General features: G+C 41.1%; 1 pseudogene; it reads right to left on the bottom strand.

The window, feature by feature from the left end:
* The window catches only part of LOC115433728 (CSC1-like protein 2), a 32625-nt pseudogene extending 7731 nt beyond the window's left edge, over positions 1 to 24894 (bottom strand).
* Positions 24895 to 25164: the final 270 nt, after the last annotated feature.

The following is a 25164-nucleotide window of genomic DNA, read 5'->3' as shown; positions in this document are numbered from 1 at the left end:
ATGTTTAATCTTTATTCTTGTCCGTGTATTTATATCTTGCTTTTTAATTTTTTTTTTAAAGCACTTTGAATTACCCTGTGTGTGAACTGTACTGTACAAACAAACTTCCCTTGCCTTACGGTCTAGAGGTCTGAAGTGGTCCAGGTCCTCAATCAGATACAGATCAGTTTCAAAGTGACCTCAGCGAACAGTCAGATTTGAGCGGAGTCAATCACAGGCCACAAAGTTGTAAAATACAATATGCACCTGAATGCAGCAGTGAAATAATACCACATTTTAATTTAAGTTGTTGAATATACATCTTGTAGTTGTGTTAGGAGTATTTTTATTTGTTTTCTGGACCATGTTTCTGGACCATAGATCAGATGTGAATGGAGCAGTTACTTCAAATATGTCAATAAAACGATTTAGTTCTGATGTATCTCAAACAGGATTCATCTACTTTGAATTTTGGGTAAATTGATTTCAGACTAAAGATAAACTAATGGTAGAAAACACTGACTTTCAGATGCGGTGTATACATACATACATTTTATCATTCATTCATTCATTCATTTATTTATTTATTATTTATTTATTTAAGCTTTAGCTCTGAGTTCAAGTTTGAGCCTTTGGAGACTCAGATGAACCTGGATTTATTTTCCTCGAGTCTAAAAGGTCTTGGTTTTTGAGTTCACACCTTTAGATCTGTGTTTTTATGGGACTGATAGGACTCAAAGACGGCAGGACAAAGATATGGATTCATGATAAAAGCCAAAGGTTTACACTGTCCGAAGGGTTTTATTTTATGTTTCCATGTGTTTGGAGAAACACAGGTTTTAGTCTACGCCTGTGGTCAGATGAGGAGGTTTATTAAGGTTTTTGATGCCTCAGGTCTACATGGGTGTACCTGGACTGAAACAGCAACAGTTGTTCACTGTGATGACCTGATGTTTGGATCTGTATGCAGCGTTCGGGGTGAACTCAGGACTTACTCAAAGTGCTGTTTGATTTGACTCTCCTCTGCATATTTCGAGATGCCATTGATGAATAAAGTGCGTTTCACCTGCAAGACAGCAAAGTGGGATTAGTGTGAGCAGATGGTGCATCTGGTCCTGCAACGGGGCATGATGGGAGCGGCATTACCAGTCGTCCTCCTTGTAGTGCATCTTGGATGTGTTCTCCTCATGCTGTAGACGGTTAACAGCAGGTACATGAAGGCAAACGTCGTGTGGAGCCACAACAGGTTTGTCCTGAAACACAAAACAGAACCAGGTCCAGACCCGGTCAAACAACAGGTTCAGACAGCAAGTAAAAAACGGATCAGCCACAAGATAATCCCTGGGTAAATACAACATTAAAAAGATCTGGCAAGGCATAAGAAAAAATAATCATCTGGATATGACAGAGAAAATCCGGTGGTGTGATTACGACTCTGATTTTAAATGAACTACACACAATAAAAGATTAAAGTATGTGTAGAGAAATACTCTCCTCTTTCTGCAGGATTTTTACAGATGTCTACAAATGAGAAAATGGTTTGACGAAATATTCAGAGAACACTAACAATCCCATTCTAAAGATATTCCTAATGACTTATCACTAAAACATTAACAAAAATAGGACCAATGGCCCCGTAGCTTACCGACCAAATTAAAAGCTTTGGGAAATGTATCCAGATGCCATTTATTATCACCCAGTTATGTGTATTTATTATATTACAGAAATAGCCCATGTTTTGGTCATATTCCAATCAGATCAGTAAAAAATTCAAATTCCAACTTGATATCATTGATACTGATTTATTGTATTAATCCACTTCCTATCTCTTATAATGGGAAAATTTTCAAAGTGGCACCAAATCCAGAATCAGATCCAGATGGAAAAAATTTCAATACCTTGTGTTGACATCATCATACAGAAGCTGTAAACCAAGTTTGAAGTCAATCAGAACTGTAGTTTGGGAGATAAAGACGATAGAAATTTTTTCCCCATAAGAGCCCATGTTAAATTTTGCGTCAGTTCCAGATCCAGAAAGATCCTGATCAGCATGTGGACACTATGTTTTGGTCACCTCCCCATCAGGGCTGGACTGTTGAAATTTACACTTGATATCATTAATATTACTGAGTTATTGCATCAATCCACTTCCTATCGCTTATAATGGGGACATTTTTCAAAGTCGCACCAAATCCAGAATCGGATCAGGATCCAAATAATTTCAGTAACTTTTGTTGACATCATCATACAGAAGCTGTATACCAAGTTTGAAGTCAATCGGAATTGTAGTTTCGGAGAAGAAGACGATTGAAATTTTTGTAACAGACGACGCCGACGGACGCCACATGACGACAATAGCTTACGGCCTGTCGGCCGGTAAGCTAAAAATATTATTACATAGCTGTTCTGAGGACTATTAACACCCTCAGTGTAAAGCGAGATGGAACAGGAGGGAAATACAGTAACTGAGAGAGACTGAGATACGATTTACAAACTGCAATGGAAGACGACTCATTCTACCTGGAGAATCTGGATGGCAAAATATCAAGGGTTTTTTTTTTTTTCAGTACAGAAAAGATACCAAGATAGAGGAACAAATTGTTGCAGATGATAAAAGAACAAAAATTATTTTAAAAAAATAAATCATCGGCGTTCAGAGACATCAGTTTGGCCACGTTGTAGCAGATCCGAGCCTCCAGGACAATGCAGTTCTCATACGCCTGTCTGAGGAGACAACGGGGTCAGGAAGAAGACGTCAGGACCTGCAGCTGGACCTGGACCAGGTCTCACCACAGACCTGAAGGTTTCTTTTTTTCCTTTGACAACTGAAATACTTTTATCTGTGCACTTTTTATTTTAACCATTTTAATTTTTTTAACATGTTATTTAAAATTCTTTATGTGACTATTTTTAATCTTTATTCTTATCCGTGTATTTATAACTTGCTTTTAATTTTTTTTTAAAGCACTTTGAATTACCCTGTGTATGAACTATACTGTACAAACAAAAACAAAAAAAAATAAAATCATCAATAAAATGTGCAAACATGACAAAAATAATCAAGAAAATGAATAAATGATATAAAAGGAATACTGGAAATGAGCAAAATTATGTTAATGGCAAAAAAACCAAAAAGAGTGACCTTTGACACCTCAGGTTTCCTCTTAAAAGGACGTGTTTTCAGAACCACTCTTTTGTCTGGGTTCAGCTCTGGACCTCATTTGATAATGTCAAATTGTGAATTCATCATGAACTTGTAATAAACATTAAAAATACACATTTTACGACATTTTAGATATCCATCTCACTTTATCTGATCATCCAACAATCAACAACCAACACTGATCTGTGTAATATAAATGAAATTGCCAATATTTTACATCTGAAAATATGGTATAAAAATATTATAATTAAAATATTATTCCTATAAAAAATTAGTAAAAATATGATTAAAATAAATGAAATACTTATCACAGAGCTTGACATGTTATAATTTATGAAAATCTTTATCATATAATCTTTATTCATAAAAATAATTTCTGCTTCTGTATAAAAACAACTGATCAACTAATCACAGAGCTTCTGACTGCGTCACTAGGCAGACTCAATCATGGAGTCTGAGCTGCTGCAAGAAAACAGGACCAAGGGTCCTGTAGTCCAATGGCATATTTAAAGACATTAATTGCATTCGTTTGATGTATCAAGGTCACTCAAGGTCAAAGGTCATCGCACCAAATGAAAGTCCATATGTGGTTTCCTATCTATTGCCAATAATAATTATGTCAATATTTTCAAGTGTTCTCAAGTTATAGCACTTTGAAACAGGGATGGGGATTTTTAAAATTTTCAAAATTCATAAAAAAATTCAAATATCAATATTTCCCAATTCTTTGACGAAACTTGGTCAACCTTACCCCAAAGATGTTCCCCAACAAATATCAAGTCATTCTGACGGACGGTTTTGGAGACAAAGCTTCTTGAAAAATTGTTTATGGACAGACGATGGACAACAGATGGACGACAACTGATACCAGTAGACCACTGGACCCCCATTGGACCCTCTCGGGCCGTTGGACACACCAAACACTGATAGGTTCTACATTTCCTGTGACACCTGAACACAACACACGTGTTCATGACTACAGGTTTAGCAGGTTAGCTAACGAGCTAACACATGACCAGGTTGACAGTGCACACACAGAAACACACTGCATTACTTTTTCACAAGTTGGAAAAACAATGAACAAAAATGATCAAAAATGATAAACTTTTAAAAACAACAAGATTGATCAAAATAATCAAGAAAATGAAAAAAAAAAATTATGAAAGTAATGAACAAATGTTTGACCCAGTAAAGCCGGTTCTGTGGTCCAGTAAGACACCAGAACCAGCCGAATCTAGTCCTGGTTAATGAAGAGGTCATTAATGTTAAATAAAGTTAAAACCAGATCCAGACCAGTAGAACCTGAAGACCTTGTCCTACCTGCTTCTACTAGACCAGATCTGATCTCTAGACCAGATCTGATCTCTGAACCGTGGATCACAGTTGGTTGAATGTGTGTCATAATGCAGGTACAAATAAAGTCACGTGACCCGACCTGTGGCAGTGCATTTGAGGACACTCACCCTGACTTCAGGTTCGCTATGGTGGTGCGTCCAAAGCTGTAGGCGTTGTTTTCTGAAAAACAGGAAACACTCATCAGCAGCAAATCACAAACAGGAGGTATATCTTTAAAAATGTATCTGACGTTTAACACAACACAATGGATTAAAACAGGACATGTCACATTAACCCTTTCACCCCCAGGTCGTTAGCTGATTCAACAGAGCTCACGACTAGAAATGACAGGGTTAATTCACCTGCGTAGGTTCTATACTATCTGGATCCAGATCCTGGTGGTCTACCATCTGACACATCTAAGTCTACAGGACCAACGACATCTGATCCTTTACCTTCTTTGGAAGGAGGTCCAGGAGCTTCGTGGTTTAGGAACGCATCAACACTGAGAATACGGACTAAAACCAATGAGACAGAGGTAGAGACACTGAGACACACAGACACACCTGGACACACCTAAATACACCTGGACAGACACCTGGACACCAGTTTTTACCGGTATAACAATAAACCGCAGTAAAATTCCCAACAGTTAGTATTACTGTTTAAATTCTAATTATCATTAAAACCAGCCTCAATTGAAAACTCATGGTGATACTGCTCATTTCCTGGAGAAGCAGCAGCAGCACTCCAGGCGATCATGCGCAGTTTGCAATGTTTGGCCTGTGAAAACACGGCTGAAGGCAGCCACACGGACAGCACTCTGGAGATCGGGCTCCCCCGCACGGACCCAGTCCGCTCATTGTGACATTATGAATGATTTGACATGGAAAATGGTCAAACAAGCTTCACTATGACCTGTCTAACTACTTTTTTTTCCCACTTAAAAAAACACTCACGAATCAATAAGGAATCGGATTGGTAAGCAGAATCAACAATGGCACTGATATTGATAAAATCCTATGAATTTCCACCCCTAGTGCAGATATTTCTTATGGCCAAAAGGTGCCATCTTTAATGCACATGTGTATGTTTGATGTTTACATGTTAATATTTTAATATTTCTGCCAACAGAAGTACATTGTGCATGTTATTTTATTTGTTGTTGTTTTTGTTTTTTTTTTCAAAATGCAACTTGGTTAAATTATTGCACTACTTTTTGAACATTTTGAGCACATTTCAACAATACCGCGATACAAATGATATCCATGATAATTTTGGTCACAATAACCTCAATAATCTCTACTGGACACACCTTAATACACCTGGACAGACACCTGGACACATCTCAACACACCTCAATACACCTGGGCAGACACCTGGACACATGTAAATAGACACATGAACACACCTGGACACACCTTAATACACCTGAACAAACACCTGAAGACAACTGGAGACACCTGAACACACCTAGACAGATACCTGGATATACCTAAATACATCTGGACAGATACCTGGATACACCTAAATACACCTGAACAAACACCTGAAGACAACTGGAGACACCTGAACACACCTAAATACACCTGGACAGATACCTGGATACACCTAATACACCTGAACAAACAAATGAAGACAACTGGAGACACCTGAACAAACATCTGGACACACCTAAATACACCTCAAGACGCCTTGACACAAGTGAAAGACACCTATGGACCTGAACTCGGGTGATCTATCATCTAATCTAACATGTCCTTGTCTTCACAGACAAATTTTGGAAGCTTCCCTCTTCACGTGTCCTCCATCAGGTGGAACCTCATTGATCATCACACTCACATCGTTAGTATCATTACATTTCTGGCTGTTGATGATGACATCTGTAAGTACAGCTCTTACCCAACAGGTCTCCAGAAAAATTTATGGGCAAGACAATGCCAACGGAGAGGACGCCAACAACGACTAGTAGCCCGATGATGTGACGCTGGAAGGACAGGTAGTGGACGGCGTCCTCACCACACTTCTCCCGGATCTCCTCATCCCTGAGACAGAAGAAGACCATCGGTCAAACAGGACTGGGTCTGGGTCTGGGTCCGGGTCCAGCCCCAGCCCCAAACCCAGGCCCTGGTCCAGGTCAAGGTCAGGTTCCAGACCAGGGTCTGGGTCTGACTCAACCCATTGAATGATCCAGCTGAAACCCTCATAGACTGATACTCACTTTATTCTGAAGATGGCTGTCAGCCACGAGCAGAATCCCTGAAATTACAAACAAAAACCAGTCAGTTCCACATCTGCAGCTTCATCTGATGGTGATGTGTGATGTCACACACTGAAGGTGTGAGCTCAGCTGAGTGGGTGGGGCTTTAAAGTGTGAGCTGCTCTGTGTTAAAGTGATTAGTGACGGATTAAATCCAAAGTGAAGTGGCTGATCTTCATCGACAGGAACATGACTCCACACATTTCATTGTAACTAAAACCACAACCAAACATCAGACCTTCACCTCACTGAACTGAACAATGTCTTAGAGAAGAGTGGATCAAAACTCCTCCACAGTGATAACACAGACTGAGTCAAACAGGAAACGATGCCTTCAAGTTCCTGCTGCTGAAGGTGGATCTGTAAACCATCGGACCAGGAGGTGGACATGGTTTTTATGTATGGTAAATGTTTTTCTCATGACTGTCAGTGTTACTATGTAAATGACAGGAAGTGCATTTGTCTCTCCAACATTTTGTGGTAGAATCAGGACAATTTGTATTGACACACAAACTAACTAGAACTGTGAGTTACTATTTTACCATAATTCTCACTTGTATGTTTCATTAAATGACCGTATACATATTTCTTTTAATTCAATGGGTTTAGAGTTTGAAAAGCCTCACAATGTGTTTACTCTGTTTGGAAGAAGTGTGACTTTACTCCAACATAAGGCACCAGAGTGTCGACACAATGGTGACAATGATGAAGATGACGATTGGTTCATGAAGGTGAGTCTCTTACGTTGTCTCTTTGTTCGAAGTCGACAGAACTTGAAACCGATGTTAGCCGCTCGTATCGGTCCGGCGTCTCTGAGTGCATCGCCGAGGCAACGCTATAGACACACAGGCACACACACACACTGTTAGGCACAAGCAGAGTAACCTTTGACCCCTAAGGTGTCCTCTTAAAGGGACATGTTTTCAGAGCCAGTATTTTGTCTGGATTCGGCTCTGGACCTCATTTGATAACATCAAAGTGTGAATTCATCATAAACTTATTATAAACATTAAAAATAGAAATACTTTGACATTTTACAGCATTTTAGATATCCATGAAAATGAAAGTTAAAATGAACCTACATCGCATATATCTCAATTTATCTGTTTGATCATCCACAATCAACAACCAACACTGATCTGTGTAATATAAATGAAATTGTCAATGTTTTACATCTGAAAATATGGTACAAAAATATTATAATCAAAATATTATTCCTATAAAAAATTAGTAAAAATATGATTAAAATAAATGAAATACTTATCACAGAGCTTTTGACTGAGTTGCTATAGGCAGACTCAGTCAGAGTCTGAGCTGCTGAGGCTCATGGTAACGTAGTTCTCTAAAGGCCAGAGGAAAAACTACAAGTACACACCAAACACTGATAGGTTCTACATTTCCTGTAACACCTGAACACAACACACACGTGTCCACGGCTACAGGTTTAGCAGGTTAGCTAACGAGCTAACACATGACCAGATCGACAGAGCACACACAGACACACACTGCGTTACCTTTTCACCGGTTCATAGTTTTCTCTTTCTCGTCTTCGGCTGAATTTATGTTAAAAATGAAACAGTGTCAGTTACAGTCAGCGATTAACAAACCAAGGGTAATTAGTGCCACGTTTAAGGACTGTACGGATTCAAAGAACTCAGAAAAAATGTGTTCACTGTCGTCTTATCACTGCCTCTTCTGAAGACTGGACATCTGTGATCAGAGCAGGTTTCAGATTACTATCTGATGAATAAGAACTGATTTTTTTGGTTGCTGAAGCTCAACTTGGATTGTATATTTTTTGGTTGAGTCAGTTTTGACTCAGTTAAACAGTGAAATAAACACAGATGAATGAAAACCAGTGAAGATGATGCAGTTAATATCTTCACTGTACTTTAACTTGTTCCTCTGAGTTGAACATGTTCTTTAAATTCACCAACGAAGGGTAAACTGAAGGCATCTGAACTGGACAGATATGAAAAGCATATGTTCATTGTTACTGAAAAATGAGTCAAACTCATGATGAGAATAAAAACTGGTTGATTTCAACCTGATACTCATCGTAATTCAACAGAGCTGCATCATTTGTCAAAGTGAACTAATCATTGACATTTATAAGCCAAACCAGATGGTTTCCATATATTTCACTGATAAAAGAGCTGATGCCTCATTAAGAACAAGAATATTTGACCTGATTGTCAAAGATGAAGCTGTTTTACTCCTTAAAAACCTATTCAGACTCAATTCACTGATGTCAAATAAACTGAAGACCTGATTTATAAACAGAAAAACTGAACTATAGTCAAACACTTTATCAAAGTAACTTCATTCAATGGCTTTTTCCTTCTGAAAACATGATTATATTTTATGTTCATTGAGTTTTGTCTCTGTTTATCGTTGAGAATCTTCCACAAGTTTGACAAAAACTCAGACTATAAATTGTATGACTTAAAATAAACAATTTGTAATCACAGTCGTCCTCATTCTGCGTATTAAAACCAATCAACAGGTTGGACTTTTGAGTATTTCTAAAGGTTAACACATCACATTTCAGTGTCAGTATCACGCTGCACTAATAACCCTCCAAACACACAAAACGACAAACTGAAATGAAGAAACCAGTGATGTTAGTCAACCAATCACAGCACAGAACCCTGTTAATGAGAGCAGAGGAGGAAAAGGAGGAGGAAGATGTTAGAGGACAAACCAAACATGGAGGAAGCTGCAACGTACTATTCCCGTTCCTCCAGGTCGCTGAAACGCTTCTTCAGTCTTCAGGAAACAAATGAGACGACACGAGTTCAAATCATGTCCAACAACAACAAAATATTTCATCCACAGGTTTGGAGGAAAAAAAAGAACAATAACATAACGATACGATACGACTTAACCAGGAACCTCACCTGTCAGCATCGGTAACAAGAGCCACGACCATAGTCCCACGCCACCTTCCGCAGGATGGAGAAGACAAAGAGCAGCACCTGGAGGAAGAGGTAGTGTCATATTAGTCAAATGTTCAGTCCATTAAACCATTCAAACATCAAATCAGAAACATCCGATTGAAAATAATGAACATGAATTGACTCCTAACATCCTGATGCTTAATCCAGTTAATCATCAATTCACTGTTTCATCATCATTTATGAAATCACACGCACAACGAAGCTGAATAAAAATAATTCACCTCAGATGAATTAAACCTTAAGCCTAAAGTAATAGTAAACTCAGGACAGTCATGAAGTATTTTGAGCTGCATTACTTGGTTCTGATGAGGTTCAGTACTTTGTGAAAACAACACAAGGTTCTGAACACTGAAAAATCGTGTTCAGTGAACATGAACACGAGGAACATGACAGGTTTGAGGAGAGTGAATGGACCTTTAATAGGGTCGACCCATCTCCTCCAGCTGGAAACTGCACCATTGATTTTTCCAAAAGGTCAGTGAACATAACCTCAGGGAAAAACCCTCTGAAACTCCCACAATGCACCCTGTTAGAGCGGCGTTGTGCATGGTCTTCAGCTGGACTGGAGTCAGTTTAAAGGTTCAGTTTTAACCCCAGAGGCCGAGACACTGCTAAATATAAACTTCTGTCTGGTCTTAATCCTGCCCATGAAGAACTCATTCTCAGCTTTTGCTTCTTCTTAGAGGCATCAATGAAACCCACTCCATGAGGTTTGAGGAGCATAGCCCCACCCCCTGTTGCCTAATTGGTTCAACGGTTAAACATCTAGGCTACAGTCCACCAATCGACACAGGTTTGGCCTTTTGAGACTCAACAGGTCTCTGTGGACTGACGCTGTAGGACAGAACATGAAAGCATCACTCATATGAGACTAAGAATGGAAGATGGAATAAACAGGACAGAGGGATGAGGACAAAGAGACCAGAACGTCCCAGATCAGAGGGAGTATAAGAAGGGGGAGTTTTATCCAAACAAGGGGTTAATAACCAGTTATTAGGAGGAAAACACTGAAACAACTGGCAACGGAACAAAGATCCAAGCTGTAACACATATTGAACGACACAAGTTTACATGAAGGAGACACATCTACAGTTGTTTACAGAACCTGGCCCGGGTCTGAAGAAACAACATGAAGACACAAAGGACACAATGGTCCACACCATCACATCTCCAACCAGTCCTTGAACATGGGTCAGAGTTCAGTACTTTGGGTTTTGGATGTCTCTATGTTGTTTTTTAGGACCCAGAGGTGGCCATATGATTCCAACACCAGTCGATGGGGGGTGGGACCTTTCTGTGTGGAGTTTGCATGTTCTCCCCATGTCTGTGTGGGTTCTCTCCGGGTACTCCGGCTTCCTCCCACCATTCAAAGACATGCACTAATAGGTTAACTGGTTAATCTAAATTGCCCATAGGTGTGAATGTGAGAGTGATTGTTTGTCTCTGTATGTCAGCCCTGCGATGAACTGGCGACTTGTCCAGGGTCTACCCCGCCTTCACCCCTATGTAGCTGGGATAGGCTCCAAGCAACCCCCGTGACCCTAGTGAGGATAAAGCGGGTTCAGAAAATGAATGAATGAAAGGTGGCCATATTTGGAGAAAAGAGGCCCAGGAGTCAAAAGTGAGCTATTACTAAGTGCTAGCTGACTTGCTCTGTAAAATGGTAAACTTCAAAAACATTGTGTAACAAAGTCGTCTTATATCTTGTTAGTGGAACATGTTAAATAATACTACAGCGGAGCTGTCTGAGTTTTATTCAATGAACACAAGCTCTGAAAGTCTGATCCCACCGAAAGACTTAGAAAATGACACAGCTTCAATTAGACTGGGGATCTGATTAATGGAGGAAACATCTACAGGTAGACAGGTAGGGTGTGTGGCTAATTTTGAATCAATTTTCACGGGTTGTGATGTTGAAATCCTCCGAGTCAGTGTTTCCAGGTAACCATCGTCATGTGGGTGTCAGACTCCAGAATCTGACCATTATCTTTCAGAGCAGAGTTTCCTCAGGTCAGAAATTAGGGAAGAATAGGACTCGAACAGGTCACATGACAGAGGCGGCTAAAACAGCATCTGTACAGATTCAGGTCCAAATACAGGTCAGCTGTATTGATCCCCAAAGGAAATTCTTCTTCCATCTGCTGAAGAAATAAAACATAAAACTAAAGATGTTCTCCCAGACTGAGGTGCTGTTCAGTCTGATGCAGCAGATGAATGAGGTGCTGAATTGTCCACTGCATGATGTTCTCCACTGTTCCCAGATCATCCAGTCTGTGTGTCCTTGTCCACTGCTCTACTGTCAGTGCAGCATTCCTCAAGACTTTTATGTTGTTTTTATCTGGTTGAATAAGACCTAATTTTCTTTAGTTTTAGTTGATTTCAGTGATTTTAGTTGATAGTTTTGGTTGAATTCAGTCACTACCATTGACTCATCTTATTTACAATTCAAACCATAATTCACTGTTTGGCTTCTTTAGCATTCAGTGAGGACCAGAAATCAGCCTTCTACATTTAGACGCCCCAATTGTTTGAAACAGTCGCTTTAAATCAGGGACGTCAAACTCATTTTAGTTCAGGTTGCACATGCAGCTCAATATGATCTCAAGCGCATCAGACCAGTAAAATAAAAGGCATAATAACCTAGAAATAATGACAGCTCCAAAAATGTGTCTTTGTTTTAGTGTAAAAAAGTAAGTTTAAACTAGACATTCACATTTCCTGAAGGAATGTAATCCATGTGTTTGCCTCCAGCCGGATTTGTTGACTTGGGGCTAGGTGCGATGTAAAAGCAAAAATAGCACCAAAGAAGGACCATTTATAAATAAAGAACTGCATATATTTGAATGACAGTTATGTTACTCCACATAGTATTTGTATGTACAACTTATTTATGACAAAAAATATTTGCTATAACTGCAACACCACAACAGGAAAGAGACAAAAAATATGGATCAGCTGAATTATTGACACTGTTTTTCAACACCTAAATTTACAAATCACAAAACAGCAGAAACAAAAAAACACAACTCATTGACTGGGGTTTCAAATTGGGAAAGCAACAAAAGAAACTGTACAAAAACCATGAAAAGGGGTCAACCCAATGACGGGCCCTTTAAGGGGTTCTAAAAGTAGACTCAAAATACAATTTACAATCACCCACTGAGTCTATCATAGAGAGAGATCAAACAAAAAGATGGGCCTTAAACAGGATTTAAAATGGGACTCAGTGGTCAGGATGGGGGGTGGGGCAAACTGAGGTGGGAGGGACAATGTCCTTTTAAAGACTTCAACTGACTAATTATAGCCAGGTGAGGAGAAACATGGCAGGTGCACCTGATAACCACTAATGACCTGTGGACAAGATCCAACCAAGAAAGAAAACACCTGTGGTACCTGTGTCTGAAACAAATGTCACTGAAAACATGTGAATTCACAAAGTCAATTAATAGTTGACAGTAAGCCTATCTCTTGTCCACCCCTCTACCATGTGTCGTTGTGGAATTTTCTGGAAAAGTCAAAACACAGAGCCAATGAAAACCTGTTTATAAAAATTCCTCCTTATGGAGGAGACATGAGTGTCCACATTAAATTCATTAAAAAACCACCTCTCAAACAAACTGATGTCAATTCATAACTGTTTATCCTATCTCATCTGTATTAGTCTGTTATTTTACTGTATGTGGCCCGTGAACAAAAATTTGTTTTTAATCCTTGATTGTTAATGTCTTCTGTGTAAATTTTTAATTTTACAAATTCATCTTTTGGGCCCACAGGCCGCACGTTTAACACCTGTTTTAGGCAAACTAGATCCAGTGACACTTTCTGGTTCTTCTGTTTCAATTTCCAGACTAATGTGGACCAATAGTGGGGAAAAAAGTAACAACCACTTAAAGCTATACTGACCGATGTGGCATTTCTCACAGCACTTAGTAAAAATTTCAACATGAACAACCCGCCTCCCTCCAAAGCCCCTCCCACTTTCCCTTGCCTGAGCTCTGACGCTCTCCTCCTCTTACCTGATGTGCGCTGTGGAAGTCCGGTCCGCTTTGGCATGGCTGCAGACCCTCCCTCAGTAATCAGATACATCATTCACCTGCCGCGGTTCCTGTTTCATCAGTAGACCCTGTATTTAAGGGTCTGGTCTGTGCAGCACTGGGTCAGTGTCTTCACTGCACCTCATCACCTGGGTGATGAGGTGCCTAGGCGATGGGCCTGTGCACTGTGAACGCGCAGGCTCCGCGAATTTTCCGTGGACATTTGAGGCTTCATAGTCCATACATTTATCACCCTACATTGTGTGACACCAAGTACATGTACCTGTATGAGTCTCGACGGTCATAAAAGCTGACCTTTGTGCAGACCTGTCTGTGGAGTCCAGTACACTCAACTTCCGGATTTTTATCTCCATCCTTCATTCACTGGACTTTGACAGCTGCAGTCGGAGTCTTCTGTTTGTTCCCCTTGGTTGTTGTTTCTGTTAATAAATCCGTTTTTTCCCTACCACATGTGCATTTCAGTCCTATCCATTCACATCCTAGGCAAGAGACTGTGGTCAGTGACAGGAGAAGCAGCGTGAGTGAAGTGTCAGATTCAGAGGTACCCATATCGGATGCGGGGACGGCGATAATGGATCAGATGCAGGACAGCGGTAATGGATGATTGACAGGAGGCTCAGCCAGGTTCGGCCAATTATTTCATTCAAACCGAATAAAATGATTGGACAGAATTTCATCAGAAATATAAGCAATATATGAAAATTAAACATTTTTGAGTTTCAATACCTGGTGGATTCTTTTTACAATTTAGTTTGACACACGCTTATTAGGAGTATTTTAAGATGACGAGAAAAGTGTAAAAATGCCACATCATATGGTATAGCTTTAAAGAAGACTACATGACAAGACAAATGATGATCTTAAGGTCATTAAACATCAGGATGTCGGTGGATCTGCGATATTCAGGGTGTAATTTTGTTCATTTGGCCCACAACTGAGACCAAGATCAGACCATGACCAGGTGGTGACACTGGTCCAGGTTCTGGCTCTACTACAGTGACATTTAATGACCAGGTTCTGAAAACTAATAGTTAACATGACCCGGTTAATGGATGATTAACCACTGTAAAACATCTGCAGATTATTCAGTGTCTCCTGTAGCCAAAGGGAACGGGTGACTGTGGCACCGCCCCCCTGTACTTGTGTGTTACTGAGCATGTGCAGACTCACCAGGAAGCACATGAAGTCAAGTGCGAGCACGGTGGGGACGCCTCCGAAAGGCAGCCCCTGCAGCACCGTGCTCCGGATCCGAGCCGAGTAACAGTAGTCCTTAGAACCGCTCTGAGACGAGCAGTTGTCCTGACCGCTGCACGCCTGCCCGCTGCCGAATATCGCCATGGTAACGATCAGCACTGGGAGCATGCTCACTGCCGCATCTTCGCTGAGAATCTGAGGAAGGAGACCATGAAAAGAGGAAAGGATACAAGAAGACGAGGAGAGGACAGGTCAGAGACTGACCATATGACCAGATCTGTACCGTTTTACACATTTTTGGACCATTTTGACTGGCTATACATTAATACAACCCTTATATCCCAATTTTAATAATATGTATGTCGTAAGTCCATAATAACTATTAAAAAGACTGAATACATATTTAAATACATAAATGTCATAGCTGTATCCCTATAAACCATAAATGAAACAAAGATGCACAAAATCCTTTCAAACAACAGAAAACTTATTTATCACACTGGAAGAAGAATCCAAGGCACTCTCTTTCAACATTAAAATACCTTTATTATCATGGCATGGTCATATCTAGACCTAAAAAACTTCAACGCGTTTCAGCTTCAAGCCTTCATCAGGAAGTCAAACAGGAGCCTGAAAAACTGTAGGTTCCTATATAGTAGGGTCAACCAATAGGAACCTGCCAGCTGGGCATGAAGGTAATGGCCTGCAGAGGGTGTCCACATGTAAAAGGCCAGCATGGTGTTACTGCAGGTCAAAATAGAAATATTTACAAGTATACATGAATAAAAAACAGTGCAAAATTTATATATTAAGATTAAACCAGTGTAAAGTCTTTAAAACAAGAAAGAGATAATACATTATAAGAAAACAGAAAAGTCCAACTCTTCATTCAGTCCAGGGGGTACAGTGGCTTAGAGTTTAAAAATCAAGAAAGCTTCTCGTTGGTTTAATGTCTTTTGCCTGTCCCCCTTTCTTAAGGAGAATGGAATGTGGTCGATGCCAATAGCTTGTAGTGTAGATGGGTTGCTGTTGTGGAGTTCCAGGTAGTGTTTTGCCATTGGGTAGTTTGTGTTTCCAGTTCTTATTACATATTTGTGTTCTGACAGTCTGTCCTGTAAACGTCTTTTTGTCCGGCGGATGTAGAACACTTTGCAGGTCGGACATTCCAGTCTGTAAATGAGGACTGTTGTTTTGCAGTTAATAAAATGATTGATTGTGTATTGTTCATGTGATGTAGAGTCCATGAAAGTTTTGGTCTGTATGACATTTGTACAGTGATTGCAGTGGCCGCATTTGTAGCTCCCTTTAGGTTTCTGACCCAGCCATGATGGTGGAGTTCTGGGTTGGAGATGGCTGTGGACCAGTTTGTCCTGCAGTGTAGGACATCTCCTAAAGGTGATGAGTGGAGGCTGTGGAAAAATTCGTCTGAGTTGTTCGTCGCTCTGAATGATGTCCCAGTTTTTATTAATTATTCTTTTGACTTGGTCCGCTTCTGTACTATATGCAGTGACAAATACTGTTCTGTTTTGTGTTTGTTTAGGGGGATTCCTTTCTAGTAAGGTGTGTCTGTCCAGATGTTTAGCTCTTGTGTAAGCTACTTGTAATGTGGCATTCTTGTAGCCCCTTGCCTGAAACCATGCAAACCTCCCCCGATTTACTCACAAAATCTGCATCTTGGTCGCAGATTCTCCGCACCCTCTGAAATTGGCCATAAGGGATGTTTTCTTTAAGCCATTTGGGATGAAAGCTATTGGCATGTAGAACAGTGTTTCTGTCAGTGGGTTTTCTGAAAATGGATGTGTGTAACATCCCTAAATTGTCTTTATAAATAGTGAGGTCCAGAAAATTAATGATATCTTTACTGTAGTCCAATGACAACTTAATGTTTGGGTTAATGTTATTAAGGGAGCCATGGAAAGCTTTAAGTTCTGCCTCTGACCCTGACCAAAACAAGCATACATCATCAATGTAACGTCCCCACCAGACAATGTGCTTTAAAAGCTGTTCTTTTCCTGATTAAACACAAAATCTTCCCATTTACCTAGGTAGAGTCCTGCATAAGATGGGGAATAGCAAGCACTCATTGCACATCCTTTCGTCTGTCTGAAAACCTTATCCATAAAAATGAATATATTATTGTTCAAAGTCCATTCTGTAAGAGTTAAAAGAAAATCATTAGGTGGCATTTCAGACTCAGGATGGTTTTTAAGGTAATGTTTAAGTGCTTCTAGCCCTTGTGTATGTTCTATGGTTGTATACAGTGATTCAACATCCAAGGTGGCTAGCAGTGACTCTGTGCCAATATTGTCCAGGTCTTTGATTTTTTTTGAGAACATCAGTAGTGTCTTGAACATAAGCAGGAAGTGAAGGTAAAAACAGTTTGATTAAATAATCAATACATTTAGCCGCTGGCTCAGTAAGGCTATCATTGCCTGAAATAACAGGTCTACCTGGGGGATTGGTCATATCCTTGTGAATTTTGGGAAGCATGGAAAAGGATGCCATTCTAGGGTTTTCATTGTAGAGGAATCCCAATTCTGCTTCAGTTATCCACTCTTTTTCCTTGGCCTGTGTGAGCATTTCTTTAAGTTCAACTTTCAAGGCCTCAGTGGGATTATATAGACAAACACAAAACGCCAAGCTCTCACTCACTGTCAGTTGCTGCGTGCGCCCAACACAAATTCTTCGAAAGAATTACAGTCAAGATAATGCATGCACATACATATGACATAAGACATTATAAACACAGTACACAAGGTCACATGATGGAACTTTTTCAATGGATTCAGTTGTGGGAGGGGGACAGGAAGAGAGGAAGAATGTTGTGAGGCAGACGGAGGTGGGAGGGGAGGAGGGGGATGGATTAAATGCTTGTATGTGGCGAGTCCTTGAAAATTTTGATAATTTTTGATATCCACTCATTTTTCTAATTTCTAACACCAATTCAAATAACATGTCCATTGTGCCCATTTTGCAGGGAGACAGGATGTGCATCAAAATGAACTATTTACAACAGTGACGTCAAGTCTCTAAGGATGACAGATACTTATGAACAATATATCTTTAATAAGACCATAAAAAGCGACACTACAACACAAGAGTAGTGTTTACCACCCAAAAACTACAAGTCTGGAAAATGAGGTCACTTCCTGTTGTGTCATAGACAGCAAACCCATCAGTGGAAGGAAACAGTGCGAATATGGAAGCAGAGCTCCAACTCTTTTACAAGAAAAAAAATTCATCTGTCTGACTAGGTTGGAATTCTACCATCTGAAAATGGATACACAACTCAGAGCACCAATGCTCCAGGTCATAAAGGGTTAACATCAAACAACTGGACCTGGACCCTGGTGAGGCTCCTCATGGAAACCTCTGGACCTGCAGAGGGTTTACGAAACTTCCTGTTCTTCACCTCCTTCATGAGTCTGAACCAGAGACTCCAGAAAGATCACCTGACTATTTACATGAAGGCATGTTTCTGAGGCATCAGTGAAGTCATGTGACCATCACTTTTTCCATCTATTTAACATACATTGGCTTTAAAAAGTTCAGCAGTTGGAGGATACATGTGACCAGGATAGAACCAAGAAAACACTGAGCCATCAGACCTCAAACCTCATCCTGGATCACACCATAGATCTGAAATCCATAGATCTGAAATCTGCTGGTCACCAGGCGTCAGGTGGTCCTGTGCGACGTTCACTGTCTCTTATATGAGTCCTTTGACATTCTCTGAGATTCAGAATGCCATAAAAACTCAACTCAAGCTCAACAACGTTACACCAGGGGGTAACTACATTTCCCAGCCTGCCTCAGAAAACAGCTGTACCTCCCTGCTCTGTGACCCACTGCTCCTGTTGCCACGGAAACCCTGGCAGTGAAGTCTGACCCAGTTTTTACAGCTCGATGGTGGTCTGTTGGTAACCAACAGTGACGGCACTCTAACTAATGATGTCACTGTTACATCACATCACAGAACTCCGCCTCCATCCAAACAAAGAGACAAGATATCATCAGCATCACCATGGAAATGACACATTTAACATTCTCAATAATCAGACGTGTAAATCCTAGAAATCAGTTTGATCCAGTGACAGTGAGTGTAGGTCATGAAATCACTGAACTGAGATCAGTTTCTGTCTGATGTTTAGTGTCAGATGGAGGAAAGCAGTGACAGGAGCTGATCCCAGGTCTGCAGACAGTCTGGTTCCATCACGCATCACAGAATTCACAGATGGAGAGACGCAGCAGCGGTCATATGACATCACACACACTCCCTGCCTCTGTTGTCATGGTGCAGCATGACTCATCTGAAGGATGACTGGGACACAAGCTGCACAGAGCATCACACAGCACCTGAACACATCACACAGCACCTGAATGTATCACACACAGAACTCACACACAGCACCTAAATGCAGCTCCCAGCATCTGAATGCATCATGGAGTACTAGGATGCATCATAGAGCACATGAATGCATCACACATCACCTGAATGCATCTCACAGCTCCTGAACACATCACAGACACCAGAATGCGGAAGAGACCCCATGACATCTGAATGCAACACACAGCACCAGAATTTATCATAGAGCACTTGAGCACACTGCAGGATACCTGAATACATCACAAAAAGAGCACTAAATGCATCACAATAGACCACCCAAATGCACCACACAGTCAAACAGTGAGTAAATTCTGAATAAACTATCAGAAACCTTCCAGTGTGTGATCTGAATTTCCTGTGGACGTTAAATGTGTCTGTTTTTTTCTTGGAGTGAACAGGTCTCAGATCAGTTGCATCATGCTGATCCCGGACAAACCACCATCTGTGAGCTGAAGATAAGACTCGTGAACATACACAACTTGTACATGTATGTAAACAGGCATCCATATGTGTAGGGTTCAATGACGTCACACAACTGACACTGGGTTTTCCTACTCTGTTAGTTGGTAGACTTGTAAATGTTTGTATAGTTCATCCATGTTGGATTTTTCCTTTCAGTGTTACAGATGATTTATGATTTTCGTGATGATTTATGATTTTCTGTCATGAACTCAGTTTTCTTTGTAAAATCTAAACCCTGTACCTGAATGTGTCACTGTGTCATTATCCAGTAAAAACAGACAAACTACATACACACGCACACACACACACACACACATATACATATATACATCAATCACTGTGACTGAATGAAAGACCTGATGTGGCTTCAGGAGACCAACTGTTGTTTTTCCTGTCGTCTTTCCACTTGTGGTCATCTCAGTGGTTATCAGTTGACTGCACTCATCTTTCCATCTGTGACCTGAACCACCTCTGGAGCTACAACCAAACCATCAGCAGGCTTCGATGAGTTTTGGATCTGGGCTCTTATGGTTAATGTCATATTTAGGGACCATCTGACCCTGCTACTCCTGGATCAGGAGACACTAGAAGTGAAACAAATGTTCTACAACTATCTGGGACCAGACTGTGGACGTTTATCATCAACCACATGATTTATCTGTGTAAACCACACTCTTCACTGCCTGACATCGTCAATTCACTCAAACTCTGCAGGTTAAAGGCACTAAACCCAAACCCACATTAGATTAAAAGACAAACAAACCGTCTCATCAGGATCCAAACTCTGAAAGTCATTATAACCTGAACATCTCAGTCTGTCTGTAAATGTGAAAAATGTCACAAATAAAGAGTTAAAGACTGAACTCACTGCCTTTCACATCACTAAATCTGAGTCTTAAAAGAACAGTCATCCAAAATGAAAAAAAGAATCAGGAAATTGAGCGAAAATCAGCAAAGAAGACAAACAGACGACTCAAAAAACATGTTCCACAACCTGTTAAAAGCAGATGCAAAAACTGGACTGTCCTTCTGTGTCTTTGACATAGTAAAAGTAATAGCTTTTCGGTTTTGTCCCGTATGAACTTGTCTTCTGTTCTGAGATTTGTCCGTTTCTTATCATTGAATTAAACTGATCTGAGTTCAGTAAAACATGAACTTAGTGACATAAATGACATGAAGCAGAAGAAGTTCAAGGGATAACCTACTGATCTGCTGCTACGATGCGTTCAAGGCCTCTGTGTTGCTAAGTCTGTCAGACAGCGAGTTGTGCATCTGATAAGAAGCCACTGTTAGACTGTGATCATCTGACCGAGGCTCCCGTCAACACCAGTGCTGCCACCCGTCACCATCACTGTGGTTTCATTTACCCAAACAGTTTAAAGCCGCACACTGATCTTGTATCTCAAATGAGAAGGTCTCATAAATCTGATGTTCTACACCACATTCAACCTGTTGAACAATAACTCACTGTTCACTTCATTTACTGTCATTTGAAGTTTGGAAACCCACCATCCCATAACTGCTAACATCTGTTCTCTCGACCAACAATCAGCTATAAACTAAACTAATCTGAGGGTTCTGGTGGCCCAGGCCGATGTCCAGTTCAGATTCATACCAGTTTCCTTCAGTCGTATAATTATTAACTCATTGAACCCATTTACATTCACACTAAAACTCATATCATTATTTGGTTTGTGGAATTTTCATATTATTAGTGATCATGTAAACAGTGTAATCTGATGTGTTTTATCAGAAAACAGCAGTAATCTGATTATGAAAAATCCGATTAACACAAAAAGTGACACTCCAACACTCCGATGTCTTCATGCATGTATACCTGTTAATCTGATTTATTTCATTCTTTTACATCTGCACATGTGGAAAAACAATTAAATCATAGAAAACAGAAGTGATGTTGAAGACAATAACAGGCAGTTTGATTCTGCCATTACTACATTCATACGAACTGCAAAAGAAATACAATAATGGACTGAAACTTCTAAACCAGAGTTTATCGATTATCGTATTTCTGAAGTGCATGTAAATGCATCCGATCTGATTATTGCAATTACCTTATTACTAACAGTTACTGGATTGACATGGTCATGTAAACGGACTCAGGGAAATAAAATTTGTGGTTCATATGGTCTGGATTGAACCAGTTCCAGATGCAGCCCTTTGTCATTGTGTTCTTCTGTGTTTCCCAAAGACTGAACCTGAGGAATTTGAGCCACCATCGGGATCAACAGGGGTCAGTAAAGGCAGTGCTGCTTCACAGTCCACTCTCTGGTGTTGGATTTCACAGCATTGCCCACAAACAACAACAACAACCCAGAGGCTGAATTTAATGTCAGCACAAACAGGAAATGGGGCAGAAACAAATCCACCAGATCCAGGTTCACCAGGGACAGGTTTGGTAGAATAGAACCTGCACCAGCTCAGGCGCCATCTGAACTAGACTCCTCTCAGATCCAGTTGATGATCTCCTGCTCCACTGACCTGGTCAGAACCAGAACAGTGGTCCTACACCCGACCCAGTCTCTGGAAACAAATCACGGGATAATGTGAATAGAACCCGTTCATTTTTAATCAAACGTCAGTGTCATATTTGGATCCTGATACGACTACAACCATATCTGTCAGAAGAGACAATTATTTGCATTGAATGCTAATGTAAAATTTTAAAAAAAAAATCCTATTTGTCTTTAATTAATCATGAGACATGAATAGAATTAGTGAGATGTTCCACTCAGGTACAACGTCTGAATGAAGTACAACTGTGCCAGTTCTACATGAACAACAGAACAAGAAGAAGATGCTCAGATAATGTTATTAAAGAGCAGCGGTGGTTACATGACCCCCCCCCATGACCCCCAGCAGCTTCTCGACTTGTGAACACCTAAGCATCATCATTTCCAGTCCTGTATCCTGAAGGTCACACGATACGACTCTACAAAGTGCCAGACTCAGACTCATCGCGGTCCAGGTCCGGCCTCATCTCCTCTGGACCCAAACCCAGATGGTTCTGGACCCCCACAGACCCACATCCACACCGAATCCTGCTCTGGTTCTGATCCGTCTCCTCTACAGTCCATGTGGTTTTGTTTATGTCAACGTTCGTCAACTCTTCCAGAATATGAAGAAAACCAGTCCATGTCAGGTTATCATTCCCTGCTGTAGGAGATCCAATAGATGCCACTATGTGACCCCTTCTGGGCCTAGCGACCCTGTTTGTGAACCACATGGTTCATGGGTCTGCTCTGAAGTGTTGGTTTTATTGTATTTAACCTGCACAGGTTGGGTTCAGTGTAGAGTCAGTGTGAGTCCGTGATGTTTTGGTCCATTTGAGCCTGATGTCCCCAGATGCTTTAGAGTTACATTAGAATTAAAAACATTTGGATTCATTGTAAAACTCTGTTGGACAAAGGAGGCCACAGTATATGAATGAATGAACAGGTCAGTGTCACAGATGGATGTACAGTTAGGAACATGTGGACTAGTATTTACTTCACATACATATATGGACCACATATGGACCAAAATAATGCACAAATACAACACAAAGCATCATACATACACACACACTAAACACACACAAACCACAGCAAAATACAGGAAAACTGGAACAGCTCTGGATGGAACTGGACTGGATTAAAACTGATTCAGATCATGGACCAGATCAATCAGACCTAGTCCAGATTCAGTCTTTGTGGTTCAGGTTGATGCAGATCTGTCAATGTGAACATTTCCTGATGAGTGGATGTGGATAAATCTCCACACACAGAGGATGACTTTATGCAACATCATTAAAATCTAAATTTTATTCAGGTTCTGTGATAAATAAAAAGTAACTGAACAGTTTGATATTTGATCACATCAAAAGCTGAATTTAAAGGAAGAATAAAACTTACAAACTGACTGAAATGTCTCCAGTTTCATCTAAACATGAACTTCATTTCTGAAGCTACATCAGTTTATTTTTTTCTATTTATCATCAAACAATTAAAGCAGATTTAAACGTTTCATGTCTTCAATAGACCAATTCATCGAATAGGTTCTTATTAAATTGTCTTCATTCTGTTCTTCAAATGTAAAGTTACTTTATTCGGTCTGAGGGTTTTGTTATTTTTTAAAATGTTTTGTCCCTGATCTTAAGGCCTGGTGGACCCAGACCTAGACCTGGACTCTGCTCAGTTTTATCCAGTTTAGCATCTAAATGTCATTAAACATCTCAGAGACAGAAGTGTTCCTTGTGAAAATATTAATATTTATCAGATTTTTTGCTAAAAAATGTGACTAAAACAGATGAGACGACGTGGATCTGATCTGGACCTGGATATGACGTTGGACCAGGATCGTACATGGACTTGGATCTGAAGATCAGGTCTAACTGTTTATTAAATGGATGCTGATGCTGGATCCATATGACATGTGACTGGTCTGACCTGGTTCCTGTTGGTCAACCACCCCCCACCCCCGGCCCTGCTGCACCTGCAGTCCGGCCTCAGCATCCGGACGCCGCGTCCGACTGCGACCACGTCCCGACGGAGGCCGATGCCGTAAAAGCTGCGGCCCCGGACGGACGGGCGGACGGTCCGTGTGTCCTCTGCGCACACATTATGTAACACCCCCCCACACACACACACACACACACCCACACCCCTTTTATCCTCCTCCCTTCTACAAACACCAGAGCCGTGCGGAGGCTGATGGATGCTGTCCGGCGGACCGGTCTCCTGAGCCCCGGCCCAGGCCGGCGGAGGCGCTGCGGCCGCGGCCTGCGGCCCCTCAGTAGATCATACAAAGCGGCTTTCGGAGTCCCGCAGGATGAAGCCGCGGCACCGATAAACCAATTAACATAAAGCTGTACCTGACCATCCGAAGATCCGCCGCCCAGTCCGATCCTCCGCACAAAACCAGCCGCCGACCACTCACTGCTCCCCCGCCGCCTGGGCCGCGTCCCACCGCGGCTCCGCCATCCGAGAAAAGGCTGATTCAGGCCCCACGAAACCGAAGAACTGCCGGTTCACACAGCCGATCCCGCCGCCAGAGCGTGTCCCTCCGCCGGCCGCACAGTGCGCTGCAAGCCGATGCTCCTCCGCCGGTGTCGGTGCAAAATGGAGGCGGTATGTCTGGGACTGGAGAGGACGGGGGGGGGGGGGGGTGGGGGGTGGGGGCCCGGCAGGGGGCGACATGGAGCCGGGGAACACTGGATCCAGGCCGCGGAAGAAAAAAGCAAAAAACAAAAAAACAACTTGTTTAAAAGAAATAAAACCTGGGATTAAAGAGTAAAACCAACACCAGCAATAAGAGGTTAATGTTTTATCAGATGTAATTTAATGAACAGATCTGTTTGACAATAATATGGA

Source organism: Sphaeramia orbicularis, chromosome 1 (genome assembly GCF_902148855.1).
Source record: "Sphaeramia orbicularis chromosome 1, fSphaOr1.1, whole genome shotgun sequence".
In the NCBI taxonomy this organism is placed as follows: domain Eukaryota; kingdom Metazoa; phylum Chordata; class Actinopteri; order Kurtiformes; family Apogonidae; genus Sphaeramia; species Sphaeramia orbicularis.
The sequence above is the reverse complement of the archived record's forward strand: the minus strand, read 5'-3'. Positions and strand labels throughout refer to the sequence as shown.